This window comes from Eumetopias jubatus, unplaced genomic scaffold (assembly GCF_037043125.1).
Source record: "Eumetopias jubatus isolate StellerSeaLion01/CBP00866 unplaced genomic scaffold, mEumJub1_p1.0 scaffold_10, whole genome shotgun sequence".
In the NCBI taxonomy this organism is placed as follows: domain Eukaryota; kingdom Metazoa; phylum Chordata; class Mammalia; order Carnivora; family Otariidae; genus Eumetopias; species Eumetopias jubatus.
In genome coordinates, this window is record NW_028274816.1 from 44368699 (window position 1) to 44396564 (window position 27866).

Genomic DNA, 27866 nt, shown 5'->3' on the forward strand with positions numbered 1-27866 from the left:
TCAATGTGAAGAGGATTTGGGTCACTTAGGTAATCAAAGATAGGCTGAGCAGGGCGGGGTCTTGGGAAGGATGAGGACCAGCCATCTCCAGGATCTAGGCTCTGGGATCTAATGCCGTGTTCTCTGGCACATGCTGGAATGAACCAGCCCAACTCATTTTCCATCTCTCTCTCCCTGATCTCAGCAATCAGTACCCCAGGAGAGAGAGAGGCCAGTTGGCCATGCCTGTATCACATGCCTGTCTCTTGGCATGGAAAGGCTTGACTGTAGTTTCACTAACACTGCATATAAGGAAAGGGGTATATGCTAAGGGACATCAAGGTGCTATTACCAGAAGAAGAAAAAAAAAAAGGATTCAGGCAGACAAAAATAACACACGCCTGCCATACCCTTGAGTCTCTCTTCTTCTTCTGCAGAGTGAAGGGAATAATATGTAACTCGCCAGGTTGGTATGGAAATCGGAAATTGCCATAGCACGGTGCCTAGCACATGGGAAGCACACAGGGTCTGTCATGACTGGCTTTCTGTAAGAGCAAGGAAGTCACAGCCAACAGCAAATCGTGGCTTTCCTGATGCTGAACCCCAATCTGTGAACTGTGGCAGGTTCTCCCTCCGTTTTGTCTGACAACACACACTTCCATGAGCAGACCTATGCATGGCCACTACCTTCATGAAAACCACATATTCAGTGTCCTCCAGGACTTGAGTTATTGATGGCCCAAGGCATGCTGAGATTTTCAGATGACTCGGAGTTAGAATCAGGTGGAGCTGAGGCTGGGGGAGCTGGGTTCTGATTCTGGTTCTTGCTCTTGGTTGTATGACTGGACCAGCCCATAACCCGTCCAAAGCGGGGTACCGGGAGCAGCTACATTTGCATGTGTTGGAGAACTAAATTGTACGATTAATGTAATGTGCTAAGTACTGAGGAAGTGTTCAATAAGCATTAGTTATTGTTACTATCACCCTGTTGGTCGTTAAGCCCTCCCACATCTCATCTCATTGAATCCTGAGGGTCGAAGGCAGCTGCAGGAAGGTGCCCTGTGAGGTAGGTGTAATGGAGACCGAGCCTGGGAGCCAGGGATAATTCAAGGGCAGGAGGAGCGGGAGCGGTGTTTGTCGGTCACAGGGGCTGAACGGCAGTGCCACTTAGGAACAACAGGGGCTGTCCGGACTCCAAGGTGATGGATTCCTCAAAATCAAGAGCCTACCGAGGCATCTGGGTGGCTCAGTCAGTTAAGCGGCCAACTCTTGGTTTTAGCTGAGGTCATGATTTCAGGGTGGTAAGTTTGAGCCCCAAGGAGGGGGGCTTGAGATTCTCTCTCTCCCTCTGCCCCCTCCCCTGGCTCTCCCTCTCTCTTTCTCTCTCTCTCTAAAATAAATAAATAAATCTTAAAAAAAAAAAAAGCAAGAGCCCACCAGCCCCACACCCTTCTCCCCCTCTGGAGCAGGATCCCAGCCAAGGTGTGCTGAGTGGGGTGGGCTCAGTACAGCCTTCCTTTCTGGGGACATTGAGAGGGAAGTCAGGCCGATAACCACAGTCACCTGAAGCAAATTCTGCCTGGCCTAGAGAGAAGGTGGGGACTTGCTTTTGGAGTAAGCATCAGGACACAGGCCTTTTTAAGGACACTTTGTGTAAGCGGCAGCACTCAGTTGTTGGGGAGAGCGAAGGAAAGGAGACAAGAGGAAGAGAACAGGAGATGGCTGGGAAAATCTAGCCGTAGGGACGCCTCACACCAGGGAGAGAAGTGCAAGGGCCACAGGGACAGGGCTGGCCGGGCTATGGACGCTTAGGCCAGGTTAGAATGAACCTCAAGGAGAACAGGGGTGGAAAGTCCTATATGTAATGTCACCAAGGGGCCTTTGCCCATCTTTTCCTTCTGGAAATCTCATAGTTGCCCCTCTTCTCCTGCTTAATCCCAACCCATCCCTTGGAATTCAGCTCAACTGCTTCAGGGAATCCCTCCCTGACACCAGATAGATGGGCCCCTCTGCGCTAGGCTCACGCAGCACCAGCAGGGCTGGGTGGAAAAGGAGCATGTGAAAAAGGCAGCCCAGAAACCCACAAGGGGAGCAGGCAACTTACAATCTGAGTAAGACCCACTGCATCAGAAGCAGAATAAAAACTCGGCCAGGAGTCAGATAGTCACACCACCCCCCAGGAACCCAGCAGGTAGAAGGCTGCAGGGTCCCAGAGGAGCAGGTGGGGAGGCGGGGAAGGGCGCCCCAAGCTCCCATGGACCCAGCGTGAGCAAAGTTCCCAAGGAAGGAAAAGAAGGTGGAATAAGGTCCTGGGGAGCAGACAAGCAGTCCGAGATCTGAGCTGGTGCCTAGGGCGAGGGCCAAAAGCATTTGTGGGAGAAGTCCAAGCTGCCCACCCAAATTAGGAGGTGCAGATGGACACTGGAATCTCTGACTTTCCTCCTTCCTCCATGTCTCAGTCTTGGAATACTTTCTGGAAGGTTCTTGGGGTTGATTGTTGAAGAGAAAACATTTAAGTTCAATGTTGTTAAGCATACTCTTAAACTACGGGGAGGGCATTCCTGGATCAAGGTGTCAGGAGAATGGATCTAACCGATGAGGGAGAAGTAAGAAACCTACAGCACTCTTCTCAATGCCCGCGCCCCCACACGCTGCCATTCTCCTCTGCGGAAACATCAACAAGTTGCAGTTAGGTAATTTGAAAGAAAACAACCTTAAGTAATACGCTATTCTAGTTGGGCCTAAATTCACATTTAAAAATATTATTCAACTAATTAAAATGGAATTAAATGAATATAATGTTAACTGTGTCTACTGTTTAGCATAAAAAGTTGTTAAATATATCATACTCTGTGTTCCGAACTGGTGGCAGATTTTAGCAATGTTTAATTGTAAGAAATAGCCATGTACTACTTAATTGCATAACTAGGTGGAACATAAAAATCACAATTACATGAATTATATTAAGTAAAATATGTTAAAATAGTTTGTTTTTCGATGGTGGAATTTTATGGACACCATAATGAAACTGAAGTACATTTTTAATTACCTAATTATTGCTATTTTCAAAGTCCATTTACACCATAATTGTTCCTGTTTTCATAGTCCAAAGAGTCCTTGACAGAAAGACTCAGTAGGATCTAAAATAAGGATTCATTCTTCAGACAGCTCCTGCTTGTGCGCCCCCCCGCCCCCACCGCCCCGTCTTTAAGAATCTATCTCGGAAGCAATCATTCATCATTTATGCAACAGGTAATTGTGTATGCAAAGCTACTGGGGATATTAGAAGGACAGACGGATGCAGGAGTAGGAGCTGTATTTCCAGCCCTCAGGGAACTTACAGTCTGGGTAAGACTTACTGCATCAGAAGTAGAATAAAAATTTGGCCAGGAGTCAGACAGTCACACCAACCCCCTGGAACCCAGCAGGTGGAAGGCTGCAGGGCCCCAGAGGAGCAGGTGGGGAGATGGGGAAGGGTGTCCTAAGCTCCCATGGACCCAGCGTGAGCAAGGATCCCAAGGAAGGAAAAGGAGGTGGAATGGGGTCCTGGGGAGCGGACAAGCACGTCGGTGGCCAGCAGTCATGGGAAAATTGCAGAGAGATTCTGTCGCCAAGCACAGCCAGGGCCAGACTCAGAGCCAGCAAGGGCAGATCCAGCAGATAGGAGAAGTATGAGATTTCATTCAGCACTTGGGGCTAAGCATGAGCTGGGAGGTGAGGGGACAGGTCTCTGAGCACGTGGGAGACAACGCGGCCAGTGGCAGAAACAGAAGACTCAAAGAAGATATAGTTCCAGTGAAAAACAATTCTTTCTGTTCCGGACTGGGGAGTTTTGAGGTTTTAGAAAGACATCCATGGTGGGCGCAGTATGCAAGTGGTCTCAGTAGATCAAAGCTTTTAAACATTTCTTTTTCTTTTTTAATCTTGAGAGAGCTTCCAAACATTCTCTTCTAATTTTGGGAGGGGGCACACAACTACAGATAAGATAGGATGTTTTTGAGATGGAACTGTGAGATCTTAGAGCACTTCCTTACCACACACCTGGAGTTGGTGGGACGTTTTAAAAAGTCACCTAGGACAGAAGCAATCTACATCAAAAGAACATGTGCAAGCGCACAGGGTAGACCCTGTGGGAGCCTCTGGGCTCGCCCTTCCTTGCCCCCACTGTTCCTGGAGTTGAGCTAAATGATCCTCCCCCGAGGGTTCGAGAAAAGTCTATGAATTGCAAACAATTACTGAGTGATTATATTTCTTATTTCATCTCTCCTTTTCACACCTCACTCTTCCTTCCTGAGCCTAGAATTATGGCCATGTGCTGAGTGTCAGTGTTTGGAATCACTGCAGAGCCCTGAATGAGAGATACTTTTTTTTTTTAAAGATTTTATTTATTTATTTGACAGAGAGAGACACAGCAAGAGAGGGAACACAAGCAGGGGGAGTGGGAGAGGGAGAAGCAGGCTTCCGGAGGAGCAGGGAACCCGATGTGGGGCTCAATCCCAGGACCTTGGGACCACGACCTGAGCCGAAGGCAGACGCTTAACGACTGAGCCACCCAGGCGCCCCTGAATGAGAGATTCTTGACACTGGTCAGAGAACACCCATCCTGATGGGCTTGGACCAACTGGGCTAAGTTTTGGAACTCCTGACTGGTCGTTCCAAATCTTTCCAAGCCCTCCGAGAGCTCTCCATCACTCACGTCATTTAAAATATGTCTTCCTGTTAAGGAAATGGGTTCCAGCCACAGAGTAACTGGAGACTCCATGAGTCACTGTGGTTAAGACAGATCATTGAGTTCTCAGCAGATGTGACTCCAGAGCTGGGAGGCCACGGAGTCCGAACGGCCGCGGTGACACCAGCTGAGAGGAGTCAGCTCTGGTGGTGGAATGGCCCCAGGAACTGCCTTTGTTCTCCGGTGTCCTTTCCTCTGCAGGTACGCCGAGGGCAGGTGGCAGAGCTCACCAAGAAGGCGGGAACATCGAGCTCTATGAAACAGAATCTTTAATGATTCTGAGCTTTCTTTATTCCAGCCCAAGGAAAGGAAAGTGACTTCGCACCCACAACTGGATAAGCTGTTTCACCTGGGTCTCCAGCATTGCTGGGACAGGCGTGGGTGTCCTGAAGACTTGTCTTTCTCTCCTACCCAAAACTCCAGCATTGTACCACCATTCATGAACCATCCCCTTTTTGTCTGGGGATGGTTGTCTCCATGTTGTCTCCATGCAACACAAGCAGAAAGGGATTTTTTTTTTTTTTTTTTTTTTTAGAGCAAACCTATGGGCAGGTACCAAACATTGGTATGGAAAATAAGAAATTCTATCATTTGCCAGGTATCAGTGTCTGATAGGCAAAGCAGTTTCCCAAACATTGCTCAATTGCATACCACATTTAGAATTAGTGAGTCCATGTTATGTCAGTACTACTGTTTATGAATTCTTTTGTGTGAGTCAGATTTCAACTTAAACAAATTCACTTAAAAAGGAAAATTTCTATTACTAAACAGGAATCATCTGCCACACGCTGTGGCCATAAGTGAATACGATGAAGACATTGCCATTAAATTAGAGGTGTCTGTGGATGTAACCCCTCAAATTACCTTACACATCAGTGTTATACATGTATACAAGAAATATCAGAAATGAAGTAAAGTTGCCAGCTTTCAAAAATGAAAACTCTTAAGATAGTTGGTTACAGTTGTATTGTTTTAATCATAAAATGAAAGGATTTTTTTTTTTACATGAGTAGAACTCTTTATGGGAAAGACTCTAACATGTTTCTATCTTTTCCACACATTCTAAGATAAAATATGCCACTGTTTTGTATAAACTAACGCCGTGTGGGCAAAATATTCATGATGGGCTCGGGTCAGTGGATGATCCTGAGGGCAGCTGAGAAGAAAACATGCATCCTGCTTTATACATTTGCCGGCTTCATATCAGAGACAGTGTCACCCAGAGTCAATAATTGAAAACTAACTGAAATATCAGCCGATGGAATTCCAGCATCAACCAAACACCTTTATTAGAGGGAGCAATGAGATAATTAAGCTGTATTAATATTTTTGCAACAAAGCAATTAATCACCTTTGAAAGTTTAGGTACATCATGTCACACTCACAAGATGCTCCTCCCAAAGTCAGGAGCCCACAAGTGAATAGTCTTAAGATTGTCTCATGTATATTGCTATATCTATATGTACATATACTCCCCCCACAAGAGACACTGCACAATTGTCATGCATTTTTTTCTGGTTATAGAATCTACAGTAAAAGTTGCTAATTTGCTGAAGATTCTCTAATAATTTCGGAGAAAAACCATAAAATTCTCAAAGAAAAGTCTTAAAATGTAATTCATTATAATTCACATTATATGGGAATATGTATGTCTGGTCACCAAATGATTCTTAAATATTTAAGTTATCGACTATACTATACCGGAATATTCAGGAAATCTATTCAATACCTCTTTCAGGGCTTTCCACCGCCCACTGTGCCTAGAGCCATGAACACACTAGCCAGAGAAGCGAGGCTCTGGGCCTCATGAGGGTACCATTTTGTACAAGAGGAGGGACGTAAAGACCATGCTAAAGGGCCACTGATGTACGGAGCAATGGGTGGTAGCTTAGGTGATCAGAAGGGGTTTCTGAGGAAATGACATTTGAGCGGAGACATATATGATTGAGAAGCATCCAGAATGTGAAAATCTGTAGGTGTGGCTGGGGTTGAGGGGCAGGGAGAGAAGATGGCGAGTATTCTGGGCAGAGGAACAACATGGGGTAAGACACAGTGTGCGACCTAGTGAGGTATCTTAAAGGAATGGAAAGAAATCCTGTGGGGCTAGAGCATGGTGACCAGCTAAGTGAGGGAAAGAATGCTAAGAGATGAAGTGAGAGGGAAGGGCAGGGCCAGTTGATGAAGGTCCTGAAGGCCATTCCAAAGGATATGAATTTATTCCAAGTGCAACACGAATGCTACAGAATGATTTTAAGAATGGGAGTGTCATGTTGTAACTTTATCTTTATGATGTTGCACGGCCCATTGGGAATTTCAGCCCCCATTGTCTGAGATACTGGGATTGTGATCTGGCAGGATTTTTTTAATGCTCATTTTTAAGTTCATTTTAAAGTCACCTATGCACTGTAGATGTCAGGAGCTCCTTACATGAAATAAGGACTATGCAGAAGCTGCATAGTTCATGCTGGTGCATCAAGAAGACTGCATCAAAGAGCAAGATGTGCCAATTTTCTGTCTCTAAGTAAATTTCATCGAAGCTGATAGAAAGTCTTTGATACTGTTCTCCACACTGTGGAATCAGTGTTTACTGACTGGACCCTGACAATTCATCGGTTCTCTATTTGTGGACAAGGCAGTTTTACAAAGGGGACTTGTTCTCCATTGTCTATTGAGAGAGAAGTGGACTAAATGATTCAGTATATTAACACATGATGTCTGTATCAAATAAAGGGTCACTACCTGCTGTGAATAATAAGCCTAAATCTAAAGGGCTCAACACAACAGAAATTTATTTATTTTTTCTTATCAAATCCCATCTGTGGAAGCAATGGGGGTGAGGAATCTGCTGCATGCATTATTCAGGGACTCAGCCCCTTCTCTCTTGGGACTTTAACCTCTTCTAGAGCAGCGCTAGCTGATAGATCTTTCTGTGGTGATGGAACTGTCCTATACTTCCCTATCCAATATGGTAGCCACTAAGAACATGTGGCTGGTGAGACTATGGAACTGAATTTTTAATTATATTATTTTTGTAAAGAAGAAAAGCATTGGAAGTGCCTCTGTTACCTGGTTTCAAGACTTATTTTATAGCATTTAAATATAGCTAAAGTAGTCAGGACTGTGGTATTAGCATTCCAAGAGCCTAATAGATTAATAGAATGAAATCAAATCCAGAAGTAAATTCACATATTTATGGTCAATTATAATTTAAATATGAAAAAGGTGCCAATGCCAAGGTAAATCAATGTTGGAAAAGATCTTCTTTTCAAAAAATAGTTCTAGAACAACTAGATACCTGTATGAAATAAAAATGGAGAAACAGATCTAAGACCACGACTCTGCCATGTACATGTGTTGTTTCTGTAAAACTGATTAGTGAATTTAGAAGCATAAGTTGCCATTTTAAAAAGAGGAAATTGAGGCCCAGAAACATTAAATAAAAAGACTATGATCACACAGCAAGGAAACGCTTAAGGCAGGGTTCAACCCCAGCCATCTAGAATCTAAAGCTACTCCGTGATGGTAAGAAGCCTCAGTGCAAGTGCCAGGGTAGACCGGGTGTGAAGTGAGGCAGGTTCCAAGTCAGCTGGGAAGCTAAGTTCGCTCACTGTCTCTTTGCCTCTCTGTTTTTGGGTTCCATCCAAGGCCCAGGCACAAGGCAGAACTAGGGATCTTCTAGTTCCACGAGTTCACTTTTTTTTTCCAGTTCATTGGTTTTTGGGAAGGGACGCAGTCCCGAGCACATGGGACTGCAATATTTCCTTGTTCCTCATTTTTATTTAATTTTGATTAATTTAAATTCAAATAGTCACATGTGATTAATGACAATTTGTGACTAGAGCCTTAGCATCGTCTCCATTCAGCTAGCAGATGAGGAAAAAGAGAATGGTCCTGTAGGAGGCTTTTATGGGCTGTCTTGGGCGTGGTGCACTCCACTTCCTCTGTCTTTCCACTGGCTAAAACTGAGTCACGTGACCACACCTAACTGCAAAGGAAGCTGGGAAATGTAGTCTAGCTGTGAGCCCAGGAAGAGGAGGGGATGGATTTGGAATTCTAGCACTAGAAGTTCGATGAAGCCCAAAACATGCACTTCTCTTTGAAGCAACTATAGAAAACAACAGGGAGATCCACCAAAAGGTGTTATGTAAGAACAGCATAAATGCTAAACTAGTTAGAATGCCAAATTGTGAATGTTTATTATGCCCAGTGGTAAGAAGATGAAGATGTGAGGGACTTGTACACTCAACTATGTTTATTCATTCAACATTTCCCACGTGCCTACTCAGTATCAGTGACTATGCCAGGCACAGGGCAAGACACCATGTACCACCGCTAATTTTTTGTAAGATTTTATTTATTTATTTATTTATTTATTTATTTATTTATTTATTTATGAGAGAGAGAGAGCTTGTGCACATACAAGTTGGGGGAGGGACAGAGGAAGAGGGAAAGAGAGAATCTCAAGCAGACTCCTCACTGAACATGAAGTGTGAGGCAGGGCTCCATCCCACAACCCTGAAACCATGACCTGAGCTGAAAGCAAGAATCAGCTGCTCAACTGACTGAGCCATCCAGGCTACCCCCACCATAGCTAATTTTAATTTAATAGGCAGGGTTGCCTTGGAAGTAGGGATATGATGCAGTGAAGACTCAGGGTATGGACACTGAATTCTTTTGGCAGATTTAGGAAAGGGTTTTCAACAGAAACATGTATGAGTGCAGATACACTTTTTTTTTTTTTTGAGACTTCGTATCATCAAGGAGTGGGTGGTAAAGTGTCTTCAAATAAAAATCAACCAGGAACAGATGTCATAATTCCAATAAGGATGTGGAATTCTTTTTATGTGAAATTGGTTGCTAAACTGAATCCCCTCATTGGGTCAGCTGAGCCTATGAGATCCTCCAATACACATTGTGTTCCTTCTACTGTATCGCCATCTATTCATCCTGAGCTTAGCTGAGTACATGGGGCAGAAACCAGAGTCCTTCTTCTGATTTCCCTTGGAAGTACTTCTTCATTTCCCCAATCCTGTAGCACTTGCCTTTCTTCCTTGTTTTATGGTGAGTTATTTACCCTCCAACGTTAAACTGCGCATCCCTTTGCTTCCCTGCTCATGGCATTAACACACTGTTGGCTTCACTAAAAATGGTGGACTTCATTGTGCCGTGGCCACCCAGTCATTGTACCTTACTTCCAAGAAAAGCATCTTGATTTCCTTCTGTGTTAGGTCTTATTAAAACTGTAAACCAAGGTACTGAGAATTGGCCCCTTGACTCAAGCGAGGGCAATCAGCCTCTCTCCCCCCCAGAACGTTGAGTCTGGAGAACAGTGACACGAGGTCAGGAAGGTGGTTGGAGTTCAGCATTCCAGAGAGGATAAGGTGCCCTGATAGTGTTATAATCGAGTTTGCCTGGATCCTGGATATCCCTACATTCCAATCTATTTTGAGTCAGGTTCTTCACCCTTCCCAGCAATTCTCTGAGTCCCTGAGAGATTTCCCACAAATTTCCTGAATGTACATCTGTAAGTACATATGGAACATGTTACTAATGAACGTCACATAAGACGAAATGTAAAATCCCTCTTTATGGGCTAATGTAATCTGTTTTACATAAAGGAAAAATGAAACACATCCAGTGTGTATTGGAGCCCACAATGGGAATGGGCTAGGCTTAGCCAAATACACGTGACCAGCTGTTATCCTTCACACGCTCTGAGGTATTTTCATTTGACTCTTGAAATGAAAAGAGACACGTAAGATTAAGACCTGGTACACACCCCATAATCTTTCTAGATTTGGAAAAAAACTCTGATAGGTCCTGGAAGAATGTCCAGGTTCCCACCTTTCTGCTCGCCAATGCTCATCAGAATTGACTGGTCCCTCCTTCAGGTCCCCCTGTCCCTCTCAGTGCTGCCTTTCTGCTAGGAGGATTATTTCACCCCTAAATATCTTCCCCTGTAGACTGGAACATCAAGAGAGAAAATTGATCCTTTTCTACATTTTCTACAGGGCTCAGCACAGGGCCTTCTTTCATAGGAGGTATCAGAAAATATTTGCTAAATTGAATAGAGTCTATTTGAATTATGGAGTCTAGGTAAGGGGCTTCGGTAAGTCCATTAGCTTTGCCCTGGGAATCTCGGCTCTTGTCCTACCCCATTTCTATTTGGCCAAATTAACATGACACAGAGTGATTCAGTAGTCTTCCTTATTCACTTCAGAGGGCTGGAAATGAGATGTGGAAATGACAGTGAGGAGACATGTCAATAAATACCCGTGTGGAGTCAGGGCGGGAGAGTGTCCTGCTGCCTGCCCAGCCTTCACAAGAAGAAAGCTGTCAAGGCCACTTGAATGGATCTCACAGAACGCACTTGACTTGAGATGACCATGCTGTTCTGGAAGTTGACATCCGATTTTTCTGTTGAGAGAAACTTAAGAGATTCAGTGCCCCTTGTGCTCTAGGAAACCACTCTCCCTTTGGACATCTGAGCCAGGAGATAACTGCTGCTCATCACCCAGAGCAGAGTTTGTTCTCAGTATATACTTAAAATATTAGGGTCAGCTAATAAAATGATAAGCCTTGAAGGTTTATCAACTAATACGATCTTAAGCTTTTAAGGTCTGTCTGACACTGTAGAGACCGCTGTGTTTCTGGGCCCGCATGTACATATCTTCTCCGAGGTAGAACCTTAATTTTAATTTTTATAACGTGTTTGTGCACGTGCATGTGTCTGTTCATGTGTGTGTGTGAGAGAGAATTCAATGTGTAATTACATCTGAAAATCTACTAAAGGAGGGTGGGGGGGAAGTAGGTGTATATTTAGCCAAGTGTTTTGTGGATTTTTTTTTCTTCATAAAAAACTCCAGTACAAGTGTGCAAGCCAAGTAGGAGCCTTTCACTCTGGTTATTTATTTATTTTGCTCTCTCCTTTGGAAAGTGATGTAGATGTATTATGAAAAGCAAATATTATACTCTTTATTGTCAAACAAAGTTTATAAGGTTCATGTGTCAATGATGAGGCCAAGGACCTCACACAGAAAGTTTCCTGTCCCGGAAGAATTTCTCATGAAATATGAAATATGGGAAGTGAGGGGATACCTTACTGCCAGAAAACAGAATCAGCCCACTCCTAATGGCACCCAAGGGGTTGGATGAGCTCAGGCCTTGACTGTCCAAGCATGCTTCTTTGCAGACAAGCATGGGGGGCTCAGTGAGGGGGAAGGACCACAGTGGAAGTTGAAGGGTATTTACTCAGAGGAGGCTACTTGTGTCCAACTTCATGCAGGTCTGACATCCAGATGCATAAGGCAACAAGCCCTTTGGGGACACGGGAAGTGGAAGCTAGGTGATGACAAATGAAAGACATTCTTTGGCCTTGGAGCACACAGGCATGGAATCCGGTAGGAGTACAGTTACTATTTACAGGAAACTGGCACAGAGTTATAACTTTTCCTAGACAGGTTGGTGCCATTGTGCTCTGGCACCATGAAAAGCATTAAATAAGGCTTAGCATTTGTCTAAACCATGCCGTATGTACTATACTTTCTGATATGTATTGCTTTCTCCGACTGGGAGTTTCACTAAAGTCCCTCCCTGGGGAGTAGAGAGCGGGAGTTATAGTCAACCATGGTTAATTTGCGCTTTGTGCTTTGTTTATCCAAACCATATGTCTAGATGGTTGTAATTCTGTGTCACTGGCTGTGTAATGCTCTCTGTGTTAAGAGCTCTGTAAATAGCAACAGCTCGATGCATAATCACGTTGGCATTCTGAAGGGGGGAAAGGGAAGTTTCCAGTGACGTTTGTTGTGGAGACAACCACCCCGAGAATGTCTCCATCCATGACTTTTAGGCTCTGATCCCTTGTGCTTTAGTCAGGCAGGTCCCTGTGCAGCAGATGGGACCTCACAGAAGCCAGATGTGGTGGGTCAATGCTACCTGCGATTCTCATTCTCTGGCCTTAGGGCCCGAGAACACTCCAGACATGAAATCAGGTTGTTGCTATTCAGCAGCCTCAGCAAGTAGTTCGGGTATAGAAGAAAGATCCCTTTATTTTAACGCAAAAAAAAAAAAAAAAGTGATTCCATCACAATTTCCTTTTATAACACTTTCATTTGTTTAATTCATCAAATGTCAATCAAGAAAAGACACTGCTCAAAGGCTGGAGGTGATAGCACTCAACATGAATTTCTTAAACGGCAAACTACTAGCTAGGATGAAAACAAAAGCTTCAACTTCCACGTATGGCTAAAGGCTCAAGGTGCCTGGACATCTCGACCCATCAATCCATTCAGAACGGGCTCCGGAGTGCCCCCACTCATTCAACAAATATTAAGCATCCTCTATGAGCCAGGCAGAGTGTCAAGGCCCTGGAGGCACACAGTGACCACCCTCCTCCCCGCCCCAGCATTCCTGTTTTCAGGGAGCTTCCAGGAGCAACTGTCAACCATGCCAATGTATACCTGAAGACCTCTGGAGAAGGTCTGGACATGTGAATTATGACAAATTCTACCTTGCCCCTGACTTCAGCAACTTCCTAACGCTGAAAAGGTAGCTCTACAAAATGTTTCTCCTCCATGCAAATTCATTGAGGAGTGAAGCCACCTTACTTAATATGCCCATGGAGCTGGCCCACTTGGCATGTTGAATTACACTATAAGAAATCTGGTCCCGACTCAGTCTTAGATCGTGGGGATGGAAAATGTGCTGACCGCTTTGGCATTCTGGAGAATGAAGGGAGTGGTCTTCAGCCATCCTTATGGGGATGTGCTGAACATATTTGCCCCAGCCTTACCAGAGTCACTGTCACTTCCTTAGATGTCTTCATCAGAGAAGAACTCCAAGGACTGTTCTCATCCACTGCTGGCCTTGTCTGCTGGCCTCCACTGTGGCTGTACAGCAATCTCAGTATATTTTTCTCACCAACCCACTTGTCGCAGAGACTTATCTCAACCCCTCTTGTGGCCTCAAACTCCAGTCTGGCAGGTGCTTTTGTCTTGTACTACATGTACAACATTACATATGAGCTTTCCATCTGCCCAGCACTGATTCTATCAGCTCTCCTGCTCCTGTCCCCCTTCCCTTGCTCCTAAGTGTGAAGCTGGCCCTCCTCCTTCCTAAGGATCCCTTCTCTCCCTGCCTTCTCAAGGCTTCCTTCAATGGTTACTATTTCTCCCTCCAAAAATCTCCACCAGTCTCCCATTCTTAAAATTCATCTTCCTTGCTACCAAATATTTTGCTTCTGCTCTTCCCTTACCCTTCTACTTCTCTCCCCAGTGTGGTTTAAGAGAGGTGTGCTCACATGCTGCCCCAATTTCCTCACCTCTCTTCAATCTTCAACCCACTCCAAACAGGTGTCTTTTCTTATTCTTACATCAGGACAGCTCTTGCCAACTACTCCAAATCCTCTGTCCCATCCAGGCCTCTCATCTGAGCAGCATTCACTAGTCGGCATCTCTACCAGGATGTCCTGTAGCCAAGGTGACCATGTATCCCCATTTGCTCAGGAGAGTCTCCGTTTGCACTTTTGTCCTGGCAAAATTATCCATAGCACCCCTTTCATGTCCAACCATGTTTTGGACAACAAATTACAAGGTCACCTATCTATCGGCAAATGGCAGGCATCTGTGATTTGCCTGTCCAATCTATTTCTCGCTTTGGTAACGGCACTGGTTTTCCTTTGGAGAACCGTCCCTGCAGCTCCATCGTCCATGTGATTCAGTCATATGACTGGTCTACCCAGAACCAGATTTGGATAAGAGAGGTATTCGGTCAAAAGTCAGTCAGAAACATTCATATCCAACATTGTTGTCCGTGCTTTTGGGGGGAAAAAGATTTCCCCCAATAGGATTGGCAAACTGGTAGAATCTAAGCCTGAGATGGCTGAACCAACTTTGTCACATATCTGGGGAAAACATGCCTGAGGGGGAAGGTAACACAGAGAAAACACATGAGAGAGAGAGAGAGAGAGAGAAAAGAGAAAAGAGGAAAAAGGAGGAAGAGGGGGAGGAAGGGGAGGTAGAAGAAGAAGAGGAAAAGAGGGAGGATCAGCAGAACAGTGGGGTGGGAGAGGAAAGAGGAGAGATTCCCAATGTCAACATGGGGCACCCGGATCTTGTAGCCAGCCCCATGCCTGCACTTTTCATACATAAGCAAGACTCTACTTCCTCACTTGGGAGAGTTGGAGGAAGCGGATTTGTGTCACGTAATGCCAAGACAGTCTGGACCTATTCAAGTCTGGCCAGCCCTATTCCCACTGCCCTCACGTCTCTTACCCCAGCCTTCAATTCTCAGCAATCACCCAGTTTCTTCTGTCAGAACCCTGGGAGTCATCTTTCACATCCACCTCTCTAACCTCATGATCAAATCCTATGGGGTTCTGTCATCAAAATGTACCTAGACTCCGTGACCTTCCCTCCATCAGCACCACCCCCAACAAGTCCATAATACTATCATGTCCCATCTGAACAGCTGAATTATCTCCAGCTGTCTTCTTCTTCTCCACAACATTCTCCATGGAAGGGATCATCTTCTGACACTTAGAATCTTTTCATGGCACACAGCCCATATTTCACTGGGGAATTGGAAAGACCATAGAAGGGACCCAGCAATGCCCAGAAAACAAGCAAGCATTATCCCCAAATTTACCAATGATACGAAAGACAACTTTGACATGTTTCTCAGAACGGGTATGTTTTTTTTTTCCATCATTATTTGTTTTATTTTGTTTCAATAAAAAGTGTAAGGTCAAACTTTCTTCCTTTACTTGGGATATTTGAATAATGAAGGTTGCCAGCCCCTTCCCATGGACAATTTCTAAGAGTAGTGTTCAGAGTTCAAACTATGATCTTTAGTGATGCTGCCAAGACACTATATAGAGTCTGTATAAAAACTAATTGCCCAGGGTCTGTGACCCCTCCCATCATTTGGTGTTCGAAGTTTTCTATAGAACCTTCCTCTAAGCAAGCACAAAGGAGAGGCACAAACATTCTGTCATCCTCACCTTGAATCCTAACCTCTCTCCATCATCTTCTCTTAGAGACCTTTGGATTCCAAATTCCATTGAAACAGGATCCAATAATACCAGTGATACCTGATTGGGAAGCTACCTTGACCTGGTGCTTTTGGAAGGGAGTAGAAAGAAAAACTTTACTAGGGTAGATACAAGAACACTAAAGTAAGAGGTGTACAGTGTCATGTTCCTGGAAGGGAACACTAATGATTGTAAGAGTGTCAATTCACTCCAATTTATTGATCACTCTGTTGTAATTCCAATCCAAATGTTAATAACTTGTTCCTTGAAACTTGACAAAATGATTCTAAATGTTGTCTGAAAGAAGAGAGGAACAGAATAATCAAGTAGAATTTTACAAAACAGAAATATTAGGGACATTGGCACAAACAGATATCAAAATAGAGTCTAAAACCACAATAAATAAAATAGAGTGATACTGAACCAAGGCATGAGCAGGTAGGAAGAACATATAGGAATTTAATTCATGGTAGGAGGGGTATTTCAAATCTTTGGGGGAAATGATGAGTGGACAATGATAAAATCCCAAGAATAAACTGATTGATCACGACTTCACACAACATCCCAAAATAAATTTCAAGTGGATTAAAAATGTTAAAGTACATATACAAAAGAACTAGAAGTATATATAAGTGTGTGTTTATCTAATCTCATATTGGGAAAATCTTTTAAATGGTATTTTACCATAAAGTAACATATTGATAGAATTAAGCACAAATAAATGAAAGTCTTCTGGCACAAGCAAAACTTAAGAACAAATGACAAACTGAGAACAAAAATATTTGCAACATATGTAACAAAGAGTTAATGTTCTTAATGCTCTGAAATGTCAATGTGGACAAAAGACATGATTAGGAAATTCACAGCGGAAGTACTAACGGCAAAAATGTGAAAAATGTTTAACTTTGCAAGCTGTCAAAGATGTGCAAACTGAAACAATAGTGAAACACAATTTTTCAGCTATTACACTGACAGTTGAAAAAAAGAAAAAAGATTGTCTAGAGCATGGAGAAATGGGCACCCGTAGATTGCTGGAATGAGTTGCAAGAGATACAAGCTTTCCAGAGGGTAACTTGGCCAAATTCTTAAAAACGTGCACAGCCCACGTACACAGTAATCCTTCTTCTAGGAATTTACCCTTAGAAAATAATCATAAATAACTGCAGAAATTTATTTAAAAGATGTTCCCTGGAAGGTTGTTTATAACAGCAAAAAATTAAAAACAAAATAAATGCCTGACAATATGGAACTGGTTAAATAAATTATGGTGCAGTATAATCCACAACCATAAAAAAATCAAACTGAGAAAAGGTTCACAATATACAGTTAAATGTGTGTGGGGCGGGGGATGCAGGGGGGCAGTTTGCAAAACAACCTGTACAGCGTGGTCTTTTGTTTTGTTTTGTTTTTTTAAAAAATGCATGTATGTAAATGTATGCATAGAAACAGACTTTAAGAGGATAACCACAAAGTTATCAGTGATTATCTCTGGGTGGCAAGAGTACTGGTGATTTTCATTATTTTCCAAAAATTCTGCAATAAAAATGTATTACTTTTGTAACAAGCTTCTTAAAAACATTAGCTTTTATTTAAATTCTGCATGGAAGTCAAGTCTCAACAAAGGGCCACAACGAGCCTTTTTGGGGGGAAGTTCTTGCAGCCAAAAACTGGGGCATACTGGGGAAAACAGTCCTGCCCGAAGCCACTGGGAAAGGGGGGCCTAAGTCAGCTTCCAGGCTCCACTGCCCTGGAGTCAATAGCCCCGTCACAGTCCCTGCTTCCAACAGCTTCCTCTTTGATGAGCCTTAGAATGGGAAACTGATGTAGACTGAAAATAATAACAATAATAATGAATTTGATAATATATGCATAGGTGACAATGAACATTTATGAAGCCCTCAGTATTTTCCAAACACTGAGCTCATTGCCTTACAGATACTATCTCATTTAATCCCCACAACAATCCTGTGGCAAAGGGATTATTGTCTGCAATTTGTAGATGAGAACTGAGACAGGGATGAAATTCACTCACAGTCATGCAGCTCCCAGGCCGCCAGGGGAAATTACACATTCCCCTGAGTCCGTGTGTAATTCCCAGAGCCCCTGGCCCATCTCTTGTGATGAGGGGGACAGAGGAGCATTTTTCCAAACCCCATGTCCTCATTCCCACATCACCACCCGGGCCTCAATTTCCTTTGTGATTCAGCCTTGTATTATGTAGCCTGACTCCAGTGTGAAAGATTTGTGGCAATTGCATGATGTATGAGGTGCCATTTGTAAAAATATTATTTAGTGTAAAACATGATGTTTTTTCTGCTGATTTACAAGTTGGATTTATAAATCTGCACTTCTCACTATCTGAGTTATATATCTTGCCGCTGATTTATAAAACTTGCCTGTAAATCTTCCCAGCAAAGTTTTGATTCAGAAATCATTATTTTAAGAATTAGATTTAGTTAAAACATTCAACTGCTTTATAGGGGAGGCAATGGATTTACATAACTCCAGTCGGAGCTTGCGAATCCTACTGCAGCTTTACAAGTCGTGCCCAGGAATTCCTAAAGAAAATGTTCTGATTTAAGGGCATTCACTTCACACTTTAGCTACAACTGACTGATTTACACAGCCAAAGCCATACAATAATGATCCATTTTATAAAATCCCACTTTTATTTAACTCTGGACGGTGATTTATATGACCTGATTGGGTTTTCTATAATTTGACCTCAGTCACACGCTCATCCGTCCCAGAGCTGATGGTGGGGAAAAGGCCCAGGAGTCACGGATGGTCAGAAGAGAGTGACCCTGCCTCCCTCCTTTGTAACCTTTCTCCCTTCTTCCAAAGAAGCCAAAACATGGGACCCCAACCCCTGGAGCTAAAGGCAGGTAAGCTCAGGGGAGGGTCGGTAGGCATGGCCTTGATGGTAATGCTATAAGTTCACTCTGTCCCTGTGAGCTCAAATGAAGAGGAGGGTTGATCTCAGGGAGAAGAAATGGCCAATCCTGGGGATTGACAACATATATGGTGAATAACTGCTGGTTGAATAAATCAATGAACAAATAAACAATTTTTTTTTAAAGCGGAGACCAAAAAGCATTCAACAGATGGCAAACAATGGCAGCATAAATGAATGAGGAGGGATGGGAACGTGTGGGGACCTGAGAGAGATGCTTGTCCCATCTGAGTGGAATAGTCATGGCTTAGCTCCACCTGGTTGTTGAGATGAGGGAATGCCTGCCCAAGGTCTGGCTTTTCAAGAGAATCTTGAAATTCAGATTTTATTTTATTTTTTTAAGATTTTATTTATTTATTTGACACAGAGAGAGAGCACAAGCAGGGGGAGCAGCAGGCAAAGGGAGAGGGAGAAGCGGGCTCCCCGTGGATCAGGGATCATGGATGCTGGGACTCGATCCCAGGACCCTGGGATCATGACCTGACCTGAGCCGGAGGCAGACACCTAACCCATCGAGCCACCCAGGCACCCCAAAATCCAGATTTTTATGTTAAATGTCCCAGTATAAAAAATGGATTTTATTCAGGTCTAGTTTATAATAGTAAAATGGGCACAGGTTTCGTGTAGAAGTCAATGGATGTTTGACCAAAGTATATGCCCATCCAACCAGCAACCTAATCAAGTTATAGAACATTTCTGTCTCCCCAGAAAGTTCCTTCCTGCACCTTGAGGTCAGTCTCCTCAGTCCCATCACAGCTCCAGTTAAACACTAGTTTGGTTTCTATCCCCACAGATAAGTGTTGCCTGTTTTGGAATTTAAAATAAATGGAATCATACAGAATCATTTTTTTTCTGCCTAGCATCTCCACTCAACATAATGTCTGGGAAATCCATCCATGCTCTTGTGTGTAGTAATAGTTTGTTTCTTTTTATGACTGAGTAGTATTCCTTTGTATACATGTGTCTAAATTGTTTATTCATTCCCATTTGGATTCTCTCCAGATCTGAGGTATTACAAACAAAGCTGCTATGAACATTTCTGGGCAAGTCTTTTTAGGAACATGTATTTTCATTTCTCTTGGGTAAGAACCTAGGAATGGAATTGCTGATTTGGCAGGGGTGTGCTTAATTTTAAAAGAAGCTGTCAAATAGTCTTCCAAAAATGATTGCACCATTTATACTACCCAGTCCACTCCACTGGCCCAGTAATATAGGAGAGTTCAGCTGTTCAACATTCTTACCAATGCTTGTTACTATTAGTCTTTTTAATTTTAGTCATTAGCCATGTAAGTCATAATTTTAGTCATTTCGAGATTCTCTTGGGAGTGGTATCTCCTATTAATTTTCATTTTCCTAATAACTAATGGTATCTAGCAACATTTCATATACTCATTGGTCATCTGTATATCTTCTTTTGTGAACTGTTTGTTCAAATCCTTTTCCTGTTATTTATTGGTTGTTTGCTTTCTTATTACTGCATTGAGAGTTTTCTATAATCTGGATACAAGTCTTTCTCAGATATATGTGTTGCAAATAATATTTCCCAGTCTGTGGCTTGATATTTCCTTTCCTTGTCAATGTCTTTTAAAAGCAAATAATTTTAATTTCAATGAAGTACAATCTGTCATCTTTCTTTAACTAAGGCATTCTGTGCCCTTAGAAATATTTATCTGCCTGTAAGTGGCAAAATTTTCTCCTATGTTGTCTTCTATAACTTTTATAGTTTTAGGCTTTATGCTCAAATCTATGAGCCATTTCAATTTATTTCTTGAGAACAAAGTGTGGAAAGAATTGTGTTCCATACAAATACCTAGTTTCTGTAGCATCCAAGAAATCTGCTAGTTATGTCCTCCAACATCATTCTTTTAAATTTTTTTTTTACTCCTCAACAGAGTAGGGATAGATGGAACATACATCAACATCACAAAGACCATATACAAAAGACCCACAGCTGATCTCATTCTCAATGGCGAAAAATGAGTTTTTTTCCCCTAAGGTCAGGAACAGGACAGGGATGTCCACTCCCACCACTGTTGTTCAACATAGTACTAGAAGTCCCAGCCTCAGCAATCAGACAACAAAAAGAAATAAAAGCCATCCAAATCAGCAAAGCTTTAGCTATTTGCAGACGACATGATACTCTATATAGAAAACTCAAAAGACTCCACCAAAAACTTGCTAGAACTAATACATGAGTTCAGCAAACTTCCAGGATATAAAATCAATGTACAGAAATCTGTTGCATTTCTATACACCAATAATGAAGCAGCAGAAAGAGAAATCAAGGAATCAATCCTATTTACCAATGTACCAAAAACCATAAGATACCTAAGGAATAAACCTAGCCAAAGACGTAAAAGATCCATACTCCGAAAACTATAGAACACTCATGAAAGAATTTGAAGAGGACACAAAGAAATGGAAAAACATTCCATGCTCATGGATTGGAAGAACAAACATTGTTAAAATGTCTATACTACCCAAAGCAATCTACACATTTAATGCAATCCCTATCAAAATATCAACAGCATTTTTCAGAACTAGAACAAAAAAATCCTAATATCTGTATGGAGCCACAAAAGACCCCAAATAGCCAAAGCAATTCTGAAAAAGAAAAGCAAAGCTAGAGGCCCCAAGATTCTGGACTTCACATCTGACACTTTACACTCGCTATATTACAAGAAAATAACCTCACAATAGCATAACCTCATTTATTCACACATACCCTTTCTGCAATTGTCTTGTCTTTTTTCCTCCATATATGTTAAATGCCACTCTATAGTGTTATTACTTTTGTTTTAAATAATCAGTTTTATTTTAAGTAAATTTAAATTCTAAAAAGAACAAAACATATAGACTTTATTTTGCAGATTCATTTCCAACTTTGGTGCCATTTATTCTTTACATGCAGATTTAAATTTCCCATTTTGTAGCATCTCCTTCAGCTTGAATAACATTTTAAAGCATTTTGTGCAGTACAGATATTCTAACAATAAATCTTAAAAACTTTCATTTGTTAGAAAATAGCTTTATTTCATCCTCATTTGGGGGTAATCTTTGATGGAAATAAAATCTCGGTTGACAGAAAATTGTTTTCTTTTCTGTTTTAAAAATATAATTCAATTGTTGCTTAGTCTCTGTTATTTCAGATGTGAAGTCAGCAGTTTTTCTCATTTTTCCCCTGTACATAATGCTTATTTTTTTATCTGGCTGTTTTCAAGATTTTCTTAGCTTTGGTTTTAGGCAATTTGACTCTGATGGCTTACTTTATATTTATCTTTCTTAGAGTTGGCTAAACTTTTCTAACTTAAGTCATTACATTTTATCCAATTTGCTAAGTTTTCAGTCATTATTTCTCAAAATTTTGGTCTGCCCATTATCATTGTCTTCTCAATCTGGGACTGCAATTCTATGTTGGCAAGATTAGTAGTACTCATTTTTTTTTTGGTCTCAATATCCCTTTACATTATTTGAAAATTCCAGGAACTCCAAAGAAGTGGAGGTATATCTATTGATATTTACTATATTAGAAATTACAGCTGAGAACTTCTTAAATATATTGACCTATTGACCTACTTACTGACTTTTAGAGGAAGAAGAAGAGGAAGTGGGGAAGGAGAGATGGCCCTTACATGTTTAACATAAATAATATTCTTAAAGGAAAATCCATATTTAGAAAGACTTTAATGAGAAGAACGGCATGATTTAATATTTTTACAGAGAAGTTTTCTGGCTTAATAAATAAAAGACAAGTAGGGTCTCATATCTGACTCTGCATCAGTCGGTTGTGATACAGTACATCATGTAGCCTCTGGACAACCGCACTGTATACTCAGAAATGAATGGAAGTAGAAAGGTCAAGTAACCACACAAGACTGCTCTTGTACCATCACCATTCAGACCTAATCTCTCTGTTCCGATTTCAATCCTTAGCAGCTGCTCTCTGATAAGCTTTGGGCAATCTCCATACATGTGCAGCCTGGCCTTTGGTCATGAACTTAGGTGGCAACCCCCACCCCACCATACACATACACAGTTCCCTTTCTCTGATGTTCCACTGGGCAAACTCCAGGTACTTGAGGTGACCCAAACTCTGACCAGTGTCTCCTCAGCTTAGCAGGCCTGCTGTGCTCTGTTCAGACACCAGCTTTACTGTGCTATGTTTGTAATTTTTCCCCATGCAGAGGGCTAAGTGACCAGGGTGCTTATCTCTTGAATTTCCCTTCTTTCAGGAATCACTGTTCTATGTTATCTATTTTCTATTGCCTGAAAACTGTTGTCATATATTGTGTCTAGTTTTATAGTTGTTTGTGGCAAAAGAATCAGTCTGGTGCCAGTTACTTCATCATGGTTAGAACTGAAAGTCTTCCATGTTTTTAATATTGCCCATAAAACTTGAAAAAAGTGTAACATATCTATGAGCATATACAGCTCATGGGCCACCTGTTGGAGACTCCTGGTCTATATTCTTGCTTTTCAAAATGTGGTCTTAAGGGAGCAGCATCAACATCACCTGGGAGCTTATAGGAAATGCAGAAGCTCAGGTCCCAGCCCAGACATGCAGATTCAGAATGTGCACTTGAACAAGATCCAAAGCTGATTTTATGGTCATCGACATTTGAAAAGATCTGGTCAAAAGTTTCTGCATTAGCTGTCTGTGTTTCCTAAACTGATATGAAGAATCACCTAGAATACTTGCCAGGATATATTCCCAAGCACCATTCTGACCCACTGAATCAGAATGGCTAAGATAGTGATACTTATCACCAGGGAAGCTCGGGGAATATTGAGCTATTCCATAAACCTGTGAGGTTCATTGGACCCACATGTTTTGCTTCCATTATGGGATCTGCCCTGTGGTACCACCTTGATTTGACTCCAACTAGACACTAATTCAAAGGGTATAATCCACATAGATAATTACATGGGTAATCTTATTTTCCCAAGGAACAATTAGGCCATACTTTTTAAATGCCTTACTTACCTACTCAGGTAGCCAGTGGGTCTCCTTTCACACATGACAACTCTGGTTTTCAAATCTTCACTTCAAATTTGCCTCTTCTAGAGAGCTCTCTGAAACCAACCTCTCTAACACCTTCAAAAAAAAAATAAGAATGTTCATATAGCTATAGGTCAGGTTATAGGGTTATTCACTTTGTGTGGACTAAGAGAAGTATATTATAGTACTTTATATTTGTCACTTACCAATTTTTCTCCACTACATTTAGAGGAACCACAACCCTAATTTGCTTAGTCTGATCTTAGCACAATTACAGTCTTGGCACCTAGCATATTCCTAATTCATGCTATTAACCCATGATTATACTGCTACCCATTTGCAAACATCACTTAAAACAAGTCTGTGGAGTTTCCTTAGTCACTCCTATCATCTATCCACTCGCCCCTGGGTTAGGCTGTATAGACTAGGTCCCACTGTATCTCACCAATCATCATATCAGGCATCATATCCTATATCATATAATGTTCAGAATGTTGCCGGGTCAGAGGGAGGTGAGCAGGGGAGCCAGCTGTCGCAGCGGTGACCATCCAGCTGCCTGCATATGGGATAAGTGATCTCAAATAGCAGAAACAGAGGTGATGGGGGTAGAAGCATGTCCACCCGACACAGGATACCATCCTCAGGGGCTCCATGCCTCCTTTGCCAAGGTCAGGCGTGTGCAGATGATATGGGGGAGCAGCTGACTCATGTTCATCGAGCAGTGGGAATGGGAGCTGAATCCCCTCTCTGTGACCTTATTAAGCGTATTTCACCTTGCCAACTCTGCTTTCCTCATCTGCATTTGGAAACTTGATGTATCTACATTCAATCATGATTTCTTATGTTTGATGCGTAGGGCAGCAGAATACACTGCTGCTTGCATCCTAGAGGCTGCCATGTAGACTTATTTTGAAGCAGAACTGAGTTTTAGGTATTAAGGGCCTAAACATGTGCATTAATGATTTCACTCCACTTTTAGTGATATTGTTAAGTATTTGCATTCAGGAATATTATTTGAAACTTTATATATAACAATGACAACATAAAATTAACCTAAGTCCCACTATGGAGGATTGTCCAAATTATGATCTATCCATGTGATAGGATATTATACAGCCATTTGAACTACAAAGAGACGTTAATAGCATTAGAAAATGCTCACAAATTAAAGCACCCAAATAAAAACACTACATAATTTTGTTATGTGTATAAAATATATAAGAATATATTCTGGATGACGGTGTTAATTATAAGTGATTTTAAAATTGTTTTCTCTATGTTCTATATGTTTGATTGTTATAAGTCAGGAGAAAAGGAAAAAATAAAGTCTTATTTTAAAAAATTTTTCTATTCTAAAAAAAATTTAAAAAAAATTCTAATCCAAGGATTAGAATCTGAGGGTCTGGGTTTGAGTCCTGGTTTCAATATAGGCTGTGTGACCTTGAGTAAGAGAAGTTGGCAAAGTGGGGGACACTTGCCTCCCCTTTCTTATTGGATGGGTGAGCAGCTAAAATAAGATGATGTGCAGGAAATAGCCATGCGGAAGAAAAATGGCAAATAGAAGGGCCATTGCGCCTGTGAATTAGATGAAGAAACAAGAAGCTATTCTTATAAGAAATGTTGGTGCTGATAAGATTTCAAGTTGCCATTATCTTCTTCAACCCTACTTTAAAAGAGACCAAAAAGAAAGAGAAAGAGAGAGAGGAAGGGAGGGAGGGAGGGGGTAAGGAGGGAGAGAGGGGAGGGAGGGGGAGTGTATTTCCTGCCTTCAACCAAGGGGCAGGAGCCATTCCCTCTCCTGAGATGCCCAAGAAGACATCAGCATTCATTGCAAGTGGTGTGACACCCAGGACAGCCACTTTGAAATGTGTTTGCAATATTTACTTAACTGCAAAAGGTGAATGCCCTAAGATGCAACAATCCTACTTTGCTGCAGGCCTCTGGGGAGATATTTGCACATGTGCATGAGATGGCTATGCATTCTTTTTAGGTTCTGCACCACATAGACTGGGCACTCTAAAATAATACTGAGACACTACTGCTTTTATAGTTGAACTGAAAGGAAGTGAATGAATATGTACTGACATGAAAAATCTCCAAGAGTTGTTTTTTGTTTTTTGTTTTTTTAGATAACCAAACTGACAGAGTGTAGACCATGAAACCATCTATATAATGATAACTTGAAACAACACATTTCTAATTTCTGTGGGTGTATAAAGGCATAGGAAGTTTGGAATGCTTCAGACCAATTTGACAATAGTGGTTAGACTTGGGGCTGGGAGGGATGTGTAGAGGGAAAAATGTACTTTACCTATATTTAAGTTGGTTTTTCAAAAACAGTATGTTCATATATTACCAGTGCAATTAAAATTAACTTAAAAGTAAAGTTAAAGTAGCTGGCAAAAATAATTACAGGTAGTTGTTAATTGAACAAATAAATATACCATGGACAACTGCAACCAGGTTTTTCATTGTTGGAGAACAGGGTTATAAAATTAGAAAAGGGAGGTGGAGATATACTAGTGTTTGATTGGAGTCGAAGGTGTTAAGTACGAACTCATGGTTTTAAAAAAGGACAGAAACATCACATTTCTAATTTCTGTGGGTGTATAAAGGGGGAAGGGAGGGAAGAGAGGTAGGGAGAGAGAAAGGGAGAGAGATGTCATACATATACATACAGAGAGCCTAGAAGCAATGACACCCCAGTGGCAATGAGCACACCTAGCACCCAGATCTTGGTTTCTATATGCCATTCTCCACCAAAGGGAAACAGGGCACCTTAAAGAAATGGCTGATTCTGGTTCTGGGACAGGGAAAATACAAGATGAACCTTAGAATATCTTCTTGTGCCAAAAAGGAAGGAAATGTTCAGAGAACAATGCGGACACGTCAAAAGGACAAAGAAATCAGTTTGAAAGGATTCCCACTCGTCACATCTGAGACCATTCTAGCATCAAAATTAATAATGATAGAGAACCATAAGACATTGGATGCAACAAAAATCCATGAGTTACATTGATATAAAATAATAAGGGGAAAAGTGGGGGAAAGATCTTCCTTAGAGTAGAAAGACAATTAGTTAATGTAGAAAGAATAATAGAATCAGGAAAAGTACCTTCAGGCAACCTTCAACACGATAATAATTGAATCAACCAAGAATCATCAACAGATGCCAAAATAAGTGGATGAACATTTGAGGGGTAACTGGATATTCACATAGTCTCAAAATATCTCCCCATAAACGACTTACTAATTACAAAGGGAAGAGTGTAACTTAAGTATGGAGACACCCCTCAACACCGCTCTAACTGAGGGGTCCAGGTCAGCATGGCTGACCCAGGACAAACCCACATCCTGTGCTGCCCGATGGGACCCGCCGAGAAGAACAAAGCACCTGCAGTGGTATTTCTGCCCATAATGCACTATCTGAATCCAATCCTAACAAAACATCAGACAAACCCAAACTGAGGACATTCTGCAAAGTAACCTGCCTGTGGCATGAACACAAAAGAAGCTTGAGGCACGGCTTCCCTGTTAAAGGAGGCTGGACACACGTGAGAACTAAGGATAGCACATGTTCTGGAGTTTTCTTTCTCTGTAAAGGACATTATTCAGATAATTGACCAAATCGAAATAAAACCTGTGGATTAGGTAAGGGGCATTGTATGGATTTCAATTTCCTGATGTTTGTTTATTTTCGGATTCCTGTGGTCACACAAGTGAATGTCCTTGCTTGTAGAACATCCTTGCTGAAGTATTTAGGGGGTAAAAGAGCATCTTGTCTGCAATTCATTCTCAAATGGTTCAGATAAGTCAGAATGCACGTGCGTGCACATAATTACAGTGTGTGAGAGAGAGACAGGAATGAGAGGAAGAGAGAGGGAAAAAGAGAGGGGGATAAATCTGGGAAAATGCGAACAATTGAGGCATTCTTGCAACTCTTCTGTAAGTCTGAAATTACAAACTTAAAAGGAAATTTTAAAGGGTAAAGGAGTTAGAATAACTTGCAGCAGACAACCAAGGTCTCCGACCCAGAGTCAGGGTCAAAACTCACTCGGCCAATCCTGCAGGGAGGCTGAATAAACAGAATGCTTGAGAATCTGGGTCCAAATCTGGCCGAGGGAGAGGCAATAGAGAGTAAGACCCCCAAAGCCTCGGTTTCAAAAATAGGACTCTG

General features: G+C 41.8%; 1 long non-coding RNA gene across 1 annotated transcript in view; it reads right to left on the minus strand.

The window, feature by feature from the left end:
* Positions 1-5768: 5768 nt before the first annotated feature.
* LOC114224468 (uncharacterized) overlaps positions 5769-27866 on the minus strand; it is a 41509-nt gene continuing 19411 nt past the window's right edge. The window contains exons 5-7 of the long non-coding RNA XR_003612378.2: positions 23675-23785; positions 10982-11125; positions 5769-5992 (exon numbers count right to left, since the gene is read on the minus strand). This is a non-coding gene — a long non-coding RNA (uncharacterized LOC114224468). The remainder of the gene's footprint in view (positions 5993-10981; positions 11126-23674; positions 23786-27866) is intronic.